Here is a 19,023-nt window from a genome sequence, read left to right as displayed (position 1 = left end):
GGTAATTGCTCAGAATTAATTTATCTAGCAAATCCTCTTAGTTGGAATGCCTTTAATCTGACAATTGAAAAGATGTTCCCTACTGTGAAGCCTTCCTATTACATGCTCCATCTGCTGCACGTGAGGTGTTGTTTGACTTGAAGCTATCAGGAATCTTCTGAAGACAGTATAAAATACTTGGGAATTTGGATTATGTACATCTTTGTACGCTCATCTGCTGTCGATCTACTCCCACATTCTCATGTGTTCCTAGTTCAAACTGTTTTTTAATGTCAGTTGTTTGACAGGGACAAGAGAGAGAATGATTCCCACATCATTTGGGTTGTAGTTCCTTTATGAGTTTTGAAGGCTTGATCCATGTGCCTTGAAACAAACATTCATAATAATCAACTTCTGGAAACTTTTGACTGTATCTCCTGCCCTTTGGGGGACCAGAAATAAAACAGGCTTTGTATTTGAGCCCAGTAAATAGGAAGGCTTTGTTTGAAAGAGCTTCAAGTAAAAGGCTCTCTAATAAAGGGTTCAGCTTTCTTTCAGCTTTTCCAGTGCTGTACCCTGCTCCCTACAGGGTCATTCCCATGCAAAGTGTGCACTGCCTTACTCACCAGTTCAATTTTAAGAAGAATTGACTGCTGTTAACTGTTTGAAAATTCTCCATATGATTTAAGGATGTTTATTTTAAGAAGAAATAACTTTTTACCCTTATTCTTGCCAGGTTGGCATAATACCCAAAACTACAGAAGATCAATCCATGCTCTGAACTTCCTGAGTCTACTGATAGGACAGACGTTCTATCTTGATAGAAGACAAGGTCAGCTCTTTTGTAAAACTTGGCTCCTATGTAAATACAAATCTGAGTGGAGCAAAGAATGATTTCTCCTGATTTATGGTGTGACCCAAGTCCTGTAATGTCCTTCAGGTCTGATTTAATGCTGGCACAGTCTCTGGTTTTGACTTTCCAGTTATTGGCCATTCATCAAATAAATGGATGAATTTGATCTATTGTTTTCTCAGATGGGACACTGCTCCTACCACCTGCTTCACAAATTCAAAGGGATCCAAGCCAAAGGGGAGGATTTTCTGATTTTATTTTTTGAAGAAAACAGCAGGAAGTAATGAAACAAAGAAAAAAATAAGAAAAGGTATATAAGGACTCAGAAATATCCTCTGGTGCCTCTTTCTGTGCAGATAGATGTAGACTTTGAATAGTATGGAGGATATTGAAATGGCACATGCTGATTTCAGAGGTGAAAGAAAGAGTCACAGGAATCTGAGAGTGAAGTGGAGCCCTTTCCATCTCCAAATGAATCCTTAACATCCTCTCAAATACACACAACAATGATGAGGATACTTAATTGGGCTCTTAAGTTGAATTACCTGGGAAATTACCTGTTTGCTCCACCTGAGTTCAATTACTGACACTTAGATGATTAAGATCATTTCAAGTGAGGGGAGGGCTGCGTGCTACCTTTTTGCCCTGATGAAATGAATGCTGTTCCTACAGCTACTGAAACTGGATGCTCAGCTGCTGGGATTATTCCAGGCATTGCTGTAAAAAGTGAAGTAGTAAAGATGGAAGTTCTTACACTATATTGCGGTGGAAACAGGCTATAGGTTTGTCTGTTAGCTTGTTTCTTTATGGAGAGGTAGGAATCTAACCTGTGAGATTAGGATGAGTTCTGCCCTGAGTTCACCATGTCTGGTACTGAAGTCCTTCCTAGCCCCTGTGCAAGCAGCCTGCAGAGTTCAGTGCTGACAGACTGCATATGCTTCAACTACCAAATGTTTTCACCTCCCACTGGCTTCATGTCTTAGGCGTGGAGAACCTTGTACTACTGAGCTCTAAATCAGTTGATGTGTTGTCACAGCTCCCTGAATTAATAGCCAAGTCAGAGCTGAATTTTATTAACCTTGCCTAACTTTAACAGTTGGGCAAATGCTGCTTCCTCTCTTCAGGTAAATGGTCTGATGGCTTCTACGTCATTGAAGTAACTAGAGTAGTACTTGCATTTGCACTAGTGACCCACAAGAATAAATGTATTGATTTTTTAAATTCAGTGAGAAGCATAGAAAACAGAAAAGGGAGATTTTAAGACAAACAGAGGCTGAATACTGTCTGGTTATCAATGGAAGTTAAATGCCATGCTGTCATTGAAACTAATTTGGGAGAAAGTAGAAATGATCCATGATTTTAAACAACATAATAAGCAAAATGAATGCAGCTGTTATGCTGCAACATTCAGCTAGAAATCTGACAAGCAGCAGGCTTTATGGATGAGCCTAATGCATCCCATAGTGCTTTCTGAGATGCAAAGAGAAGGGTGACAGATGAGCTCCCCTGGGCCTGCTTGGCGTTGTTATAAATGCAGCGTGGGTACTGAGATGGATGGGCTGCAGGCAGGGCAGGGTGCTGCCTATGGAACTTCTGTGGCTTGTTACTTTCCCTTAGGATGTCAGCTTCTGCCACTTGGGTGTTGTGATGGTTATTATTTGAGAACTTCTTATCTGTGGAGCACGCTGCCAAAGCCAAGCTGAGGTCTGGAGCTTCTATACAGGCTGTGCGTGTGACCTATGCGCTGAGATTTTCTATTTCTTCTGTTCCATTGCCAGTTCAGATGATTTAGAACCCACTTGTTTAGCACTTAAGGTTGTATTTAAGCACTTTGGCAGGACCCAATGTCTGGTGTCTGTAAATGATGAAGCAGGGTTGATTAGTTGAGGCTAAAACGCAGAAAAGCACTTGGATGGTTATATCATCTGAAAGAAAGAACTTTTCTGTTTCAACCTCACCAGAAAAGATGGGTGATTTCTTTCTGCTGGTGTTAAACTGAAAAGGGTGTTACTGTATTACTGTACTACTGTTCTGCTGTGGTGATTGTTGTGATACTCTTTCTGTAGCCTAGCAAATCTGAGATTACAAGCTCAGGCCTCAGATTTAGGGCCTATATTATAAAAGATTCAAGGATTATCAAGCATTTGTGCACAAAAAGGCTGAGATATAAGGCTACAAAGGATTTATGGAAGATGGGTGCAAGAGAGACCCCTCTCAGCTGAACTGTGCTAAGTGGCAATGAGTATTTTCACCTCCTCCCTGTATTATCTTAAATTACCCTTGCATACTGCTTATGAGAATAGATAAAATACTGACTTTCCCTGTATTAAAAAGGGAAAGCTGCTTCTCTATTCTCTTGAATGTGAGTTGACCCACTGTGTATACGCAGAAAGAAAAACCATTTACTCTCCTTGCTGACACAAGAAAGCAAGTATTATCCCTGAGTCAGAGGTTTACAGTGTGTAGTCAAAATTCTGTGGTGAGGAATGAGCTGAGCACAGATGGCAGAAGTTAATAGTCTGATCCTGCCATCAGGACACATAAAGGAAATTATCATCTGTAGAGGTTAGAACAGTTCTGATGGCTTGGAATAGATCTGTGCTGCCCTGTTCTTTGTACCCTCATTTACATAAGTGTTACCATTCCACTGCACTTGGTACTATCCTTAAAATGGCATATGTAGTTACACAAGACTGAGGCTAATGGGGACTGGCAAGACTGAGGCAAGGAGACCAACTTATTCTTGGAAGGAAATGCTGCCATTCCCACTGATATCAGCTGCAGTTAATGAAAGATATTGCCATGACTAAAGCAATATTTGAATTTGGTCTCAGGGATGATATTGCGAAGTTGTGACATGTAGCTGGTGTCCAAGTTCTTCTGTAGCGTAGAGACAAGAAGTTGGTTCTCTTTTTCATGTTGCAGCATATGTGCTGCGTTTTGTGATTAGGAAGCTCCCTCAAAACCTTCTCAGCGTGTCAGAATCCCAAAGCTAATTATTGTGGCTGAATATTTTTTCCCCTTTGATTCAACAGCAGTATTTTGTTAGGGTGTCACATAGCCAAATCTCACATCACACTGAAAAATAAATATTTAGTTTAAAAAAAAAATGGATAGAAAAGGATCAGATAAAAGTTTGGATAAGAAAAGTAACATTGTTTCATGTTCGACTGGGTATGACTGAAGAAGTTGGTGGCTGCAGTGAAGCTGAGATCCTGAGTGGAATTATACAGGAAACAGAGAAACTGGAGAAAAGCCAATAGAAAGAAAGAATTATAGGGCAGGTTAGACAGATTTTTCAGGGTGCCTGAGAGGTAGGGATGGTTTGTGAATGGAATAATGACCGAAGTGTAGCGTTATGAAAATCAGTACGAGTTCTGGAAATCTACCCAGCACGTGTGAGGAGTATATTAATTCCTAAGAGCACACTCACAGAGGTTTTTCTGATGTCAAATTAGACTGTGTTCCTGTTCTATAAGGATGCATGCTGGGCATCACAAGCATGGATTTTGATTGGCCAAACAGATATCTTTGGTAAGTAACTCTATGGCTTTAGCTTTTTATTGCTTCACTGATATTTGTAATACAGGGAGACTTGCATTTCTCATTTCAAATGTTATTCCCCTTTTTCCCTCGTTGCCTTATAGAGTAGTTAGCAATGTAATCCTTTCCTTATTGGTGAAAAATTGTCTGTTTTAAGCTTTGATTCTACTATCAGCTATGCCGGATCAAATCCATAGCATCTACCTTGGGGAAAGGCACTCCAATCTGAATGCTGCCCTCAGGGTTGTGTTTTGTTCTATTTATTACTGGTCCAAACCAGGAGTAATTCAATAAAATCATCAACTGTTGTTTGTCTGTTCCTGATTTTTTTTGGTGCATCATATGCAGACTTGAAGTTTTCAGACAAATACTCCTGGCCACAGCTCACAGATGTCTGCTCTACTTGGTGAAGAAATGCAGTTGCAGGATCTAAACAGTTGTCACTGTGTTAACTGAGAACATCAAAGATTGGGGTTTGGTTGTTGGGGGTTTTGTTTGTTTGTTTGTTTGTTTGTTTGTTTGTTTTAATTGAAATAATTATTTTCCAACATAAATTATCTCACAAAGGAAAGCTGTTGGCCATGAAATTCCAAGAAGGAGAAGAAAAAACACAAGTGTTTTGCTATTCTTTTAAGTGGTGGGAAGCTGACTCCATTTACCCAATGTGAGCCCATCTCCATTTGTGTTGGCAATACAATTTGCAGGTCGGGTTGGCTGCGTGTGTTTGCTTGCATAGACAGAAAATCAGCACAATTCTGCCTTATGCAGACCTGCAGGAAGCAACACCTATTTATGGATATTATATGGTCTTATTTCTACTCTGCAAATGATGTAACACATGAATTTCATTTTGAATAAGAAATAAATTGCAGAAAATCAGCTCTGTTCAGGTACAATTAAAAGGCAAAACATTGTCATTTCTGTAGGAAAATAATCATTATGAATAATTTGTTTGTCTCATTAGTACAGAAATGGCAATATCTTCTATATGCTGTGAGTAAAATTAGCTTAGAAATAATTATTCTTAATGAGCTACAAAAATATTTCTGATAATGACTTTTTAAATATACCGTGGTGTCTGTAATCATTGTGTTTCTCTGGAACACAGAATGGTCTGTCCTGGAAATGCGCTCAGCTGCTTGAAAAGAGCAACAGAAATAAGAAAGCGGGAATGGTGAAGGAAGATGTGTGGTGTTAGAGCATGGAAACTAACAGAATGTAGCCTCAGTTGGGGTTATAAAGTCTTGTTAGTATTTGAAGGCCATTCCTCATGTTTAGAATTACTTTTAAAGTATGTCTTTGCCTCTTTGATAAAACTCTTTTAAACTTTTTTTTTTTTCTACAGTGGAGTTGAGGATGTTTTTATATCTTGAATGGCCACATTGATGAGGAAAATGGTTTTAGCAATTCATGAATGTGAGCTGAGGGAAACCAGCTCCCTGAGATGGGCAGCTAATTAGGAGCTTTGCTGTTCTGTATTGGGAGTTGGACTGTAGGAAGGATGTTGTACAATAGCTTACTTTTTACTCAGACTATAGTGTTGTGGTTCTGTGTTAATTAAGGCATGGAGATTGTGGCCTTATGTTAATAGAGTAGATATAACTAGATTGTCTGGAACATATACAAAGAATACTGGAATTGTTTTGTTACCAGACATCTTGATAAGATACCTACAAGGTTAGCTGCAATAATAATGTAACCATGGTAATGCTGTTGAGTCAGGATTGATGTAACGACTTGGAATTAGTCTTAGAATATTAGATTAATAAATTTCTAACAAATATCCTTGAGATACTATCAGGTATGCGATGTTTTGTAGATTAAAAAGCTATGTTAAACACTAAGGTGTAGAAAAACATGTTTCCAAAGGTTCTTTTCCACCTTTCTCTTATCCCTACTCCCCACCATTTGATGGTTGAAGGCATCGAGTGCCATTTGTTCAGCCCACAGCACGTGACGTGCTTCCCCAATCTTACCTCTTGTAGCACTTTGCAACTTCTTCAGCCCACACAGTTCAGGGCAATTGCACCTAGAAAGGTGATGGATTTTACTCCAGTGATGTCTTCAGCACATAGAGTGATCTCTGGTGTATGATGGGCGCTGCTGTTTCAGGGCCACAATGGTATCTGAAGTAGCTTTAAACAAGGTGTGTGCTGCCCAAGGATGTGAGTCAGTCCCATTCCTGAATATGGGTTCTTTTGAGTTATATTCTTCAACTCAGCATCACATCTTTGTAGAACACTATCAGTCTTCTCCTTAGTCATGGGCAGCTTCTCCCCCTCTGCAGAAGTAAGCTATAACAATTAAGTACAACAGTACTGGCTAAGGAAAACAAACTTAATGTAATTTATATTAAGCTATAATTTATTTTTCTAATAAACCTACTCCACATTAATATCATATTTGACATTTTATAGTCCTACCTACCTTTAGAAATGTAGTTTAATTAATCAAGCCCTCATATTTCTTATTTCCTACTGCATTATTTGTTACCTCTTTGGCTCAGGGTATGCCACCACTATTATTTACTTCTTTAATTAGCCCTGCATCATTAATCTATGCTGCTTCTCATCTTTCTTTAGATGGAGTAACAGTTTGCACTTCAGGAAAGCTTAACTGTTGGCTGCTGGAGTTCTCTTGATATCATACAACCAATCTCTCGCAATGTGCAAAGATTTGTGTGCTTCACTGCAAGCAAGTGTGGGAATTAGAGTCAGGGTTTTGCAGCCAAATTAGTTTATTTTCATTAGGTAATGGTTTGTTGAGCAACTCTGTGGATGCGTACTGCTGCAGAGTTCCACGTTATCAAGACTTCTGCTGTTAGAAGTTAGGACTAATGTATTATTGTTTTCTGCAAATGATTTCTAAGGGGTCACCTTTTATACAGTAGGCTGGAAATGCTAAGGCAATAGGAAACCGACCCATAAGAAGGCCAGGATTGCTTCTGATTGATACCTGTCTTCCCTCTACCCTTTTTCCTAGGAGTGCTCTTCTTTGGTGAGCTTTGTGGGAATGAGGCTCTGTCAAGTTATTAAGTAGAATCTTGACCTTTCCTTGAGGCCTTCTGAGTTTGCTGTCCCCCAGCTTTTGTTGTGAGGATCTCGGAATTTAGCTGTTCTTTCTCATGGTCCTGGCAGTTTGTTTCTCAAGATTTTAACTTGGTGAGATTTTCCTTGTCCTTTTTTTTTTTTTTTTTTTTTTTGTAAATGAGGAGATGGGAAAATTCATTTTCCTTTAGATTTTTTAATTCAAACAAGCACATTCCTTTAGGGATTCTAGACATCCAGCTAAATTTCTACCATGCTGAGCTATTTTAATCTGTAGTCACAGTTGTGTTCAGTAATTAGGCAAAGGAGGCTTCCTGGCTCTTATGTCAGAATGAGAGAAACTTCCCTCTGAAGTGAGGTGCGCACAGCTGGGAAAGGACTTGCTTGTGCCTATGGGAGAAACATTTCTGCTACTCTGGAAATTGTGGAATGTACTACCAAGAGCCTCTCAAAATTCTGCAGATAGAGGACTTTGATTTCATTGATCCATTCTGAGGTACTTCAAGTGATCTCAAGAGGATTAAGATACACAGTTTCTATTAGTTTAAATTGGAGTTTCCAGCAGCTAAATATCTTAAATTATTAGGGAAATCTGATTTGTTATGTAACATTATTCAATGCAATTAACCTGAAGAGTGGGAAACCCTGTGAGAAGTGAGTAGGTGGAATTGTGATTTGTGTTGGTGCCAGGTTTTATATTATTTTGACAGTTCTGGCTTGCTGTGGGACTCAGGCCCATGACAAGAGGCAGCCTGTGCAGTCACTCCTTCTGCCTTACGAATTCTTCGTTAGTCTGGATATTCTTTCAATTGTTTACTGATCTACAAGAATAAATCTACAGAGATACTGAAGCTGCAGCTGTATCTTGATATAAGAAAACAATGCAATCACTTTGTCAGCTGCGAAGATCTTGCAAGACCCTAATTTGATTTTGGGCTTCCTGCGTAATCTTTGGCAAGCTTTATGCTCTTCCTGTTCTTACATCCCTCACGAGTCCTGTAGATTCCATGTGTACATGAAAGGAGAATTTCAGCTGGTGTGCAATGCCCTGATTATGAAATCAGAGGCAATGCCCTCATCCTCAAACTTGTGGGAATACATCCTTACAAAAACAGTGCTGTCAATAATGAACTATTGTCACAATTTTATATATACTCCCATTTTAAGTGGAAATCTGAAAGCATTTTTAATCATCAGAGTCTTAAAAGTATATAATTCCAACATTTGCTAGATGGTTTGAAAAGCACGAACAACTGAGAAATAGAACCGAAGGGCAGCATTCTTAAAGTAATTACTCATTTCACTCTGTTATGTCCCATCTGAGTAAATTGTAAAGAAAATCATTGTGAAATCCTCACCAGACATCACTGGAAAAAAAAACAAAAAACAAAAAAACAAAACAAAAAAAACAGTCTTGGAAGATTAGGAGTATTTTAAAATAGAGTTCTGTGTGTGGTACTCCAGGTAAGCCCATGTTGGCACACTCTTCGACTGTAAGTTACTGAGGAAAATAAATGGTTCCACACTGGTCTAAGTATATGATGAGAGTACATCATTTCCACAAAAACGTAGGTATGGACAAGAATCAAATTTTGCATCATGGATATAAAAGCACTACTCTGGGAAATAAGTACTTTAGGGCACACAGCTTTCCTAGCATCAGCTACTACATCCAATTAAGCCATGTTAGAGAGTACATCCCCATCTTCAAAGTTGGGAATCTGTTCTATTTTTATAGAAATGAGCTTGTTGCAATTTGGCATATTCTGCTGTGTACACAGCTTTCTATGCCACACAGACAGAACAGGATAATTATCAGAGGCATCCATTGAAGGACTTCAGCCATTTGCCAAATGTTATTTAGTTTTCAGATAAAGTATTTGTAGTACTGAGGTGCACTTAAGTACTCTGATTTTATCTATATTTTCTTGTTTCTCCTGCACTTTTGAAAAAAAAAAAAACAAAAAACATTCTTCTGTCTAATGACTGTTTCATTTTTATATTCTCAAGCATGGCCAAGTGACTGCCTTTAATGCCAGCTATGAATCTGCATATAGGAGCTCATCCCAAGATGGAGCTATACATGGATCTTAATTAAAGAAGGTCAGTTAGACTTGATTAATCTTTAAAACATGATCCTCTATAAAGAGACAGATTGATACTTTGGCACTTGTGGTGATGTCCTTAAACACAGAGCAATGCCTGGTACAAATGGTTTCACAAAGGTTTGACGTGTACACAAGTGGATCTCAGCCCAGGGAGAGCCGTGGGCACTGGGAATGGTGCAAAAGCTTTTTGCAATTGATTTGTTCTTCCTTTTTGCTGAGCAGAGAATTCTCCATGCTCACTTCTTTCCTTTGACTGCTTTATCACCTTCTGCAGCCAGCCATCCCTAATCCCAGCCCATGTCAATTGAAAACTCCCACTCTCCTGCATTTACTTCCTTTACTTACTTTCCCTTACTTCAGTATAAAAGGGGGTGGATGGCACTATGCAAAAATTGCAGGCTTCATCAGCCTGTTCTATACGGAGGTCACAGAACATGCTCAAAGGCTTTGTGTGCACTTAAATTAATTTCATTATCTTTCTTGTCACAGTTGATTCAGTCTCAAATTTACTTCAGCTTTCCTCATCTCTAAAATTGTCCTTATCACAGAATGTTCTTGAAGGTAACAGAAGTAAATTCACTTTTCTCTTTCAACTTTTTCTGTGGTTTTTGCCTTGTGATTTCTACTGAATGACTTGTGGAAAAGATTCACTGTTAGGAAGCTGTTTTTCTTAAGAATGTTTATTTGTCAGGCAAATAAAATGAACTAATATGGCCAGCAATCTAGAAGTCTGTTTATCTTCTTTAGTCTTTGATTTCTCAGTGCGAAGCTCAGGTTTCATAGGGGCATTTACTGTCTCAGCATGTGCTCATGTGGACAGTCCATTTCCTGGTATGGGGAAGAAGTAAATCTCCTTGTTCAGCGTACCTCATAGTGTATATTAACCTTATTCAGAGTCCTGTTCGTTCCCAAGACTTGCTTTGTATGTGAGGATTTGTCCTCTGCAGCTGATGTTTTTCAAAATAATTGGGCACTTGTGGTAAATGCAGATCAATAAAATCTTAAAACGTTTCTATGATTTTATACTGAGCTTAAAAAATATACATTAAAATTATCTTCCTCACCGTTTATAAGCACTGCCCTTGAAAGCAGGCAGTAGACAATCTGGTTCTTCTTCACGTTGAACGCCTCACCTGCTGCTTGTAAGTGTGTTCTTCTGTCATCTAGCCTGTTACTGAACAAACAGTCATTGATTTCAGTTGCATGTGATTCTTAAAGTAGCAACATCCTAGATTGGAGAGCATGTCTGGTTAGTGAGGTATCTGGTGTGAAACTCTGAACAACTTAATCTGTAGCTAGTCCTTTTTATGGGTATTGATTCTGGTATGAGGGAAATGAATGCAGCTGAAGAGAACACACAGGTTATTAATGCACTGCTACCCTGGGAAATGTGAAATTTAGAAATGATATGAATTGCACTTGACTTGAATATTGATGAAGAACAGCTTTACAGCAGGCAAGTGGTTAAGACATTATGAATGTACATGTGAATGTCATTCATTCCATCAGAATAAATTGCAACCAATCCTACTGGTGCCAGCGCTGTGATAGAAGGCAGAGTTTGTTCGTTGTTCTGGAATAGAGCCTGTTTCCAATATGAAAATGCATGGTGCTGTTCTAAAAGGTAGACTCAGTATTGTGTAGGGATTGTGCATAGCCTTAACTATGTTGTTACATATTTTGTTTCTTGTCTGTCCCTTTCACAAAGTCTTGGTTACCTTGTTTGCCTATCTGATCTCCTTTCCTGCCCCTGCAACTTCATTTGACTTTGCAGTGGCACTGGGAGACCTCCAGCTCAGCTCACCTGTTGAGTTAGGTGCTGCACAGATATGGGATGGAAGACAGGCTTAGTTTTCATCTAATGTAATTTCTGTTGCACTAGACAGTATGCGAAAAGGAAGATTCAGCTAAAAACCAAAACATGCAAAAAAGCATGGAGGCTTAGGCTGTGGGTTTTTTTCCTAAGTAAATAAATTTCCTTTTCTAGAAGTGTGTCTAATAATTGCAGTAGTGCAAAGCAACCTAACACAGCTGCTCAAGGTGAGCTGCTTGGCCTTCCAATTACAGAAGCTGGAATTCACGTGTCGTTCTGCTCTGAACTGTCCTTTCATGCAAATGCCCAGAATTCCCATACAGCTCTCCATTGCCCATGTATAATGTCTAGAACTGATTAATGTAATTACTCTCTATAATCAAATGCAGAATCTCAAGTTCATCTGGTGATGAGCCTTTTCCATCCTTACGGTGCTATAATTCATAAGTAACACGATGCTGGCATAAGACAGAGAATAGTATGACAATAGCTTTAATTCCACCACTAAGGGTGCCTTGATTACACTTTTCTGTAGTTGGTTTCCAAGCATTTGCTACTCTTCATGAGAATACTTATCTCCATATCATTCTGTGAGCAGAGCAGCTTCCCTGATATCTAAAGAGCTACATACATTAACCTTATTCCACATGTTAAAGGATGAATCTTACGGCATTTTCAATGACTTGCCTTGGGCTGTAAACCACGTTCCTTTCTTCACAATAGAGCTACTCAGCACCACTGATGATACAATACATAATTAAGGCATGTGGAGTTACTAGCAGTTTTATCAGAACATGCAGCAGTATTGAGTAACTTCATTAAAAGGTGAACTGCATTCCTCCCTATACAGGTAACAATTAGTGTTTGGTGACAAATCCCTTGCATTAAGAGGTCTAAGGTCTAGACCTCATAAGAGGTCTAAGGATTCCAAGGCCAAAACTTTCACTTGCCTAAAGGAGTGAAAATCTGCAGATAGCAACAGAACTTGCTGATTGACCCCAGCAATGGGTTTTTATCTAGATTGGATATCACTGGATATTGTTAGTTATATATTGTCATTCTAATAGCATTCTAGGAGGTCTTGCTGCCAACATGTTTACTTTTTGCATGCAATTTTGACTTCAGTTTTTCCTTTACCAGAAAATTCACTGTAAAGCGTACTTTGCTGCACTAACGTATGGACAGAGCAGCTTACCACAGTCTTGTCCAGCTGCTAGAATGCTTTTCTGGCCAGCAAAACATATCAGCGTTGGTCCTTAGATGTGCTGTGTAGTTAACCAACAGAGCAGTTAGTAAAGCAGACCTACACTGAGTGTAACCTCTTGTACTTCTATTGAACTGAAATCTGCTCAATTTGAGCCCCTGAACTTAAACTACCAGGAGTGTTTAGCCATGTGACAGTATGTCCAATATTCAACAATACTGACAGTAGCACTGTATCGCCCTTATCAATCAGATCTGTTCAACCTCAGTGTGGATTATATATTTTTGTTCTGGATTTCTTCATGCTTTGTACTGATGTTTTTTAAAGTACAATTTAGGAGAGAATGGTTGAGGTACTTCTGGCTTGGACCAACAGTGATAGACAAAAGGGAATCTGAAATACAATCACGTATTTTTTTCTTAAGTTTACAATAAGTTTTTATGAATCTTATTATTAAAATAAATGTCAAAACGTGCATCATTGTTTAACTCTTGCTCAAGGGCTGCGATGTCAAACAGAGTCTGTTAAAGCAGCAGACAAGTTTGAGTTTGGTCTCATCTTTCAAGTCTAACATCACTTGACCATCGTAAATGTTGCTGTCACGATGTTAAGTAACACCCAAGATGATGTAAGTGTATCTTCTGTTCCTTAACAAGTAAATACTGAAGTTCTCATTATTTATATTCCTTAGACATTATCTACAGCTGCTACTGTTCCTATTATAGATACTGATTATGTCAGTGAAATTCAGTATGGATGCTCGCAGGGAAAGAGTCAGCTGATGAGATTTCTCCATGTAGACTCACCTCATGGGCTAGCCATTTAATTGAACCTAAAATCAATTTTCAATTAGTGGCTGTTTGGCACCTCATATTAACTGCTAGAATTGTGAATAAAGGTAAGGGGAAAAGCATGCAAATCCATAATTACTTTTACCTTAATGAAATGAACAATAGCAGCATTAGGAAGAGATGTGCTGAGTGTTAAGAAAGAGTTCAGAATGATAGTTAACACTGGTGTGCCCAGAGTAGTTTAGAAAGCGTTTTCTCCTATTGGGAAATGCAGTTTAATAAATGTTGTTTCCATTTGTTTCCTCCTTCATGCGTCAGTGAATAGCAGTCCTGTCACTCCTGAACCTTGTGGTGCTGTGAGAACTGTCAGCATGGGGTCACAGTTACCTCCCTGCCCTTCTCTCCTCCTCACCCTGTTTCCCAGAGCAGCACAGAGATATGTTGATATCTCTAAGGTGGCAGCTCACTGCAGCATAGAGATGGAACAAACAGCAGGGACAGGGAAAGTGCAAATGTCTTAATCCTTGCTGTTGGAACAACTCAACTGGAAGTCCAAAACTGAATTTATGTCAACGAGAGTTCCTTCATGGGACTAATAGACATATTTAATTCACATCTGTCAATCTATGGCAAGCATGTCTTAGTGCCCTAGAGAATATGGCAACTGCAAGGAGTTTCTATCACTAGCAGTCTTTAAAGTTGTTGAGCAAACCTTGTGTGTGCTTTTCCAGTTGAGAATACCTGGTGCAGGATGCCTAGCAACTTTCCTACTGGTAGAGCTATACTGTGTTATAGTTGAGATCCAGTCAATAATACTGCATTCAGTCCCATGCTGAACATCTATTCCAGAGCGACTGCTGTTTTGCAACCATTGACTTTTAGGCTATTTGTTTTAAATTGTTACAACATAAAATCAATACAACAGAGTAAGGCTCAAATGGTGAACACTGAAAATGGCATCGTTGCTTCTCCCTCCAACCCTTCCACATGTCTTTGGCTTCATTATTTTAGCACTGGGGATTGTGTTTCTTCCTCAGGTTTCCACTAAGTTTTCTGTGTTAGCAGTTGAGCTGATTTTCTTTTAGGTGTTTTGGTAGAAAATCTGCCAAGATATCTTTCAGACTTTTGGGGTATGTTTGATGACTGACAGAGCTGAAGTGGTTGGAATGTCACAGCACCAACTGGGCTATCTCATGTTTCCCTTCTCAAGGGTGCGTGGCATCCATCATCTTTGCTCTTGATCAGTGCACAAGTTTCCAAATCTGAGTTCAGAGTGTTCAAAGGTCTGAGCTCCTGCAGTACTTCCACTTACATGAAGAAGGGCATGAAGTTCTCCTACATCTGTATATTGGCAACTGTAATTAAATTTTCCCTAAGCGTATATAATTCATGGCATGTTTATTCTCTGCATTAAGTAAGTTTAAAGGCTTAAGGAGCTGCAGAGGAACTGCAGCAATGTCATAAGATTCTACATCTTGCTCAGTACTTCAGCTACTCTTAATGACTTTTAGTATTGAAAAATTCTGAAAGTTTATTTGCTTATTGATGTTTTTTAGTATAGTTCCTTCAAAGTCAAAACACTTCAGAGAAAGATGTCTTCATAAAGAAAGTCCTAACTGCATTGCTTCACCACCATCTTGGTTATTCATTTCAAACTTGGGGAGTGTGTTTGGAAATGTATGTTGGCTACAATTATGGGTTTTAGCTGCCTTCTTACAAGGCAGGTGTTTCAGTGTTGTGGTGGCTGTGTTACTAATAAGAACTAAACAAATAAGTTTTGAGAAGATCGTGCACAGCTTTTTGAATTGCATCTGAAAATGTTCATTTCTGTGTGAAAGTTGGATTCTAAGTGAACAATTTTCAGGTAACAATTTTTGTGCTTACAAGACATAGATGAGACTGAAACAAATGCATTACCCAAAGCATTTCTGACAAACACAAACTTGGAAAATATCTGCAAAGCTGATGTTGATTCCTGCTTCCCATGTTTGCTCTTCTTTGTGCAAATGCTGTAGATTTAGCAGATGAATGGGAAATCTGGAAGAGTCTGTGCAAACAGATGGAGACAGTGAGGTAAACAGGTTGGGACTGCTTTGGCTGGCAGGGGAAGGAGGCAGTTTAAGGTAATGGTGCAGGAGGAATGAAATGTATAGCTTTAAGCTTTCCATAAGTGCAGCAGAAGTCACCCATTATGGAGTGCATTGGTAGGAACACATAATTTATTCTTAACAATGTAAAAATTAAAATCTATATCACTTTTGGCCTTCAGTCAAGTAACAGGAACAGAATGTAGTGTGTCGCAAAGGGGAAATGGCCGGACGGAAAACATCACAAAGACCCTCTCTGTCTCTCGAACTCCTATTAAGCTGGTGATGGTGAGTTAATAAATTTTGCAGTATTCCTGTTAAAAGGCTGGTGCTGGGCGTGCTTGAAAATTCAGGCACGTAACAAAGCTGTTCTTCTCGTGCTGACTCCATTCCCAGAAGTTTTCTGCTGAGACTGGTGCTCTATCAGCACAGACTTTCTCATCTGTGTTCACTTGGTAACACCAGGGTTTCTGATAGAATTTTACAGTGGAATAGCTGATGTGAATGATGCCTCTCTCCTCTCAGCAGCTCACCGTCTGGTACCAGGAGTATTTGTTAAAATATACAAGAAGTTCCCAGAGTTCTGGGAGCTTTGTACAACTGAAAATCTTTATTTCACTATCATTTAATTCATATTGTGTAGCCAATTTTTATTCTTCATTTCCATCCAATACTTACATTGAGCGTTATTATTCTTAGTGTTTTCAGCTGCCTGTGGTAATTCCACTGACCAGTAATTGATGTGGCAATGTTATAACCAGGCATAATTTGCAATGCTTTTTTTTTTAACTCTGAGCATTAATTATTGCTAATAACATTTGAAATCAGTCTTATACACAAGAACTGGAATAATAAGTATAAATATTTTACAGCCTTTTTTAGGCTCAGAAAGACTGATCCTGCATGTAAATATTGCAATTCATGTGACGCCGAAATACAGATAATAGTCTGCAAATACAGAATGCGCATCTTTACTACTCTTATGGAGGCTTCAATATTTTAGACCTTGTATTCACCAGAGACAGGTTGTCTTGGACCATCTAGTTCCTCATTTGAACCTGACGATCCTTTACAAGCAGAACACCTCAGCAGTGAATACTAAATTGTAAAAATAAGGCAGAGTTCTTTCAAAGGGCAGAACACATCGGTAATGTCATGTGTTATAACCAGTAAACTGTACCTGGATAAATACTTGAAAGGCTGTCAGGCTTTTTAGATTTTTTTTTCTTTTCTTTTCTTTTTTTTTAAGTAATCTTCAGCAAATAAACCTTTCTGAAATATTGACCCTTCATTTTTCTTGAGGCAGTTTGGCTATGGAGAAATTACCGTGATCAGGAATGTTCTGTCAAACTTATTTTCTGTCATAACAGATGTTTGTCAAACTTTTCTTTTAGCTGTAACCTGAATGTGGAAATATACAGTGATGCCTAGCAAGGATGAATAAAAGCACTGGAGTGCTGTTAGTCATCTTTGAAATGGTCTGAACAAATATCTGCCTTTTTAGTGCTTTCAGTTAAAAAAAAAAAGCGTTGTGGTTCTGTGTAGAAGCTTTTTTGTGTGTTTTGGTAAAGGATTAATCTCCTTTACTTTTTCTGTTTGACACGCGTATGACGTGTTTCAGGGCTCAATCATTTTAAGCTACCCAGGCAGATTAATGTTGCAGTTACCAGCAGCAACTAGACAGTACAGGCAGCATGCTCGGTCATGGTATCAATAATAATAAGTTTAATTAGCTGGAATCCAAATCTCATGGATGGTAAATGACTTCTGGGCTCTGGTTAGATTTAAATTGGAGCCTTCGCAAGTGTAAGATTTTAATGGACACTTAATGGTGTCTTATGGTGAGGAGTTCTTAACTGCATCCTCTGAGGGGTGTGGGGCAGTGCCTCCTTTGTGCTCAGTCTGTACCCCATTGCTTCGTTTGCCTACACACCTACACAGCCCTTCTTCTCTTTGTGAGCCTCCTAAAGATTTTCTGCCGTCACGGACATGCATGATGTTAAACAATATCAAGGACTTCTGTTCATTGTGGTTAAGGACATATTAAATACTGAGGAAAGAAAGAATTTCCATCTTACAGACAAAACGCTGAAGGAGGCCCTTGTATGGCCTCTGAGGAGTGGGAGGAATTCTTCAATGAAGTTCCAGTCTGAAAGTGGTTTGTGGTACGTGCCACAGTGCCCGGTCATTCTGCCTCCTGACTTTTTCAGTCGTCAGGTTGCAGGATGTGCTCAGAGACCTGCAAATGAGGAGGTTGAAAAATTTCTTCTTTTGAAGAGTGAGGTAACTTGTGCCCTTCAGGCACATAATGTTAAAGGTCAAGAGGAACGCTGCTAATGTTATCTTTATTTTTCCATTAGAGAGATATTTTAACTTTGAGAACGGTGTTATTTTTAGCTGCTTTTTTAGGCAGCTGTAGGTATGTCAGCACAGTCTCTAGAGTAAATCTTTGTAATGGCTGGAGGAGTGTGTTGTATAGCTCAAAAAACAGGCTTTAGGTCATCCTGCTTTTCTAAGTCAAAGCAGGAAATGCTGTGTTTTCTCTCCTTAATGCTGTTGTAGTGAACTGGAGTGGTGCCCACCAGTTGGCTCCTGCACAACCATGGCCACAGGTTTCTCCAAGCAGCAGCACAGCTGCCCATGGCAGTGCTTGCAGGGCTGGGCATTGCCTATTACAGCAGGAGGTTGCTCCTTAACTACAAGTCATCTCCCTCTTGCACCTTAGCTGGATTTAAGGTTACTTTGCTTTGAAGACAGTGCTTGTTACTGATAGTCTGTGTAGCATGTCTGAAATTTGTTTCTGCATGGAAATTGGGTTCAAAATGAAGAATTTTCAGATATACCTTGCACATACAAGATGTTGATGAGACTGAAGAAATAAAGAAACCAAAACATTCCACTTTTCCACCATGTGGGTCACTCAGTCATAGAAGGAGATGAGGTTGGTGTAGAAGAAGAGGTTGGTAAGATGCTTTTAACTTTGATTAGAAAAGATTCTTCAGTCAAAGTTTCTTTCTTTTTCCTCAGAAGTGACTTAAAACTCTAAAGGCTGGTTTCCCAAAACATGACTATTTTGCTAACAAAATCCACGTGCTTGAATACAGAGTGTGCTATGCAACATGAAGCATGAAAGCAGACCATGACTGAGTCATCTCAACTGCTGCTCAACTGGATAATAGGAGTGTTGAATAAGGCCTCAGAAATGGGGCACCAGGCAGTACATGTGCTAGACTGGATAAAATCCATCCCGTGTGTTTCCTGCATTGCAAAGGGCTTGGTCTATGGTTGCTCAGATCAGCTTGCTTCTGGCTTTTTGTAGCTTGGAGAGCTTGGCTTTACAGTCTTGATTGAGCTATTTAAACAGTTATTTGCATAGTGCTTTCATAGGAGATTCAACGAATAATGGTGATGGTTCTTTCCTTGATTTTTGCACAGAGTCAAAAGAATATATTCCAAGAAAGCTTCTCTAAATTATTTTTGTCACTCTTTGGCTTTAATTGGTAAATTACTTCTTGCAAGACTGAGATGTAGAGCCTCGTTTCCTGGAGTGATTTGATTGGCAATTTAGAGCTGATTTGTTAAACTAAAAGAGTGTATT

The 19,023-nt window shown here is 39.1% G+C and overlaps 1 long non-coding RNA gene across 1 annotated transcript in view; it reads left to right on the top strand.

The window, feature by feature from the left end:
- Positions 1–19,023, top strand: part of LOC125702340 (uncharacterized) — a 116,543-nt gene that overhangs the window by 87,504 nt on the left and 10,016 nt on the right. The window contains exon 2 of the long non-coding RNA XR_007380529.1: positions 9,433–9,525. This is a non-coding gene — a long non-coding RNA (uncharacterized LOC125702340). The remainder of the gene's footprint in view (positions 1–9,432; positions 9,526–19,023) is intronic.

Source organism: Lagopus muta, chromosome 18 (assembly GCF_023343835.1).
Source record: "Lagopus muta isolate bLagMut1 chromosome 18, bLagMut1 primary, whole genome shotgun sequence".
Lineage (NCBI taxonomy): Eukaryota > Metazoa > Chordata > Aves > Galliformes > Phasianidae > Lagopus > Lagopus muta.
Note: the sequence above shows the minus strand (reverse complement) of the source record. Positions and strands in the feature narration are given on the sequence as shown.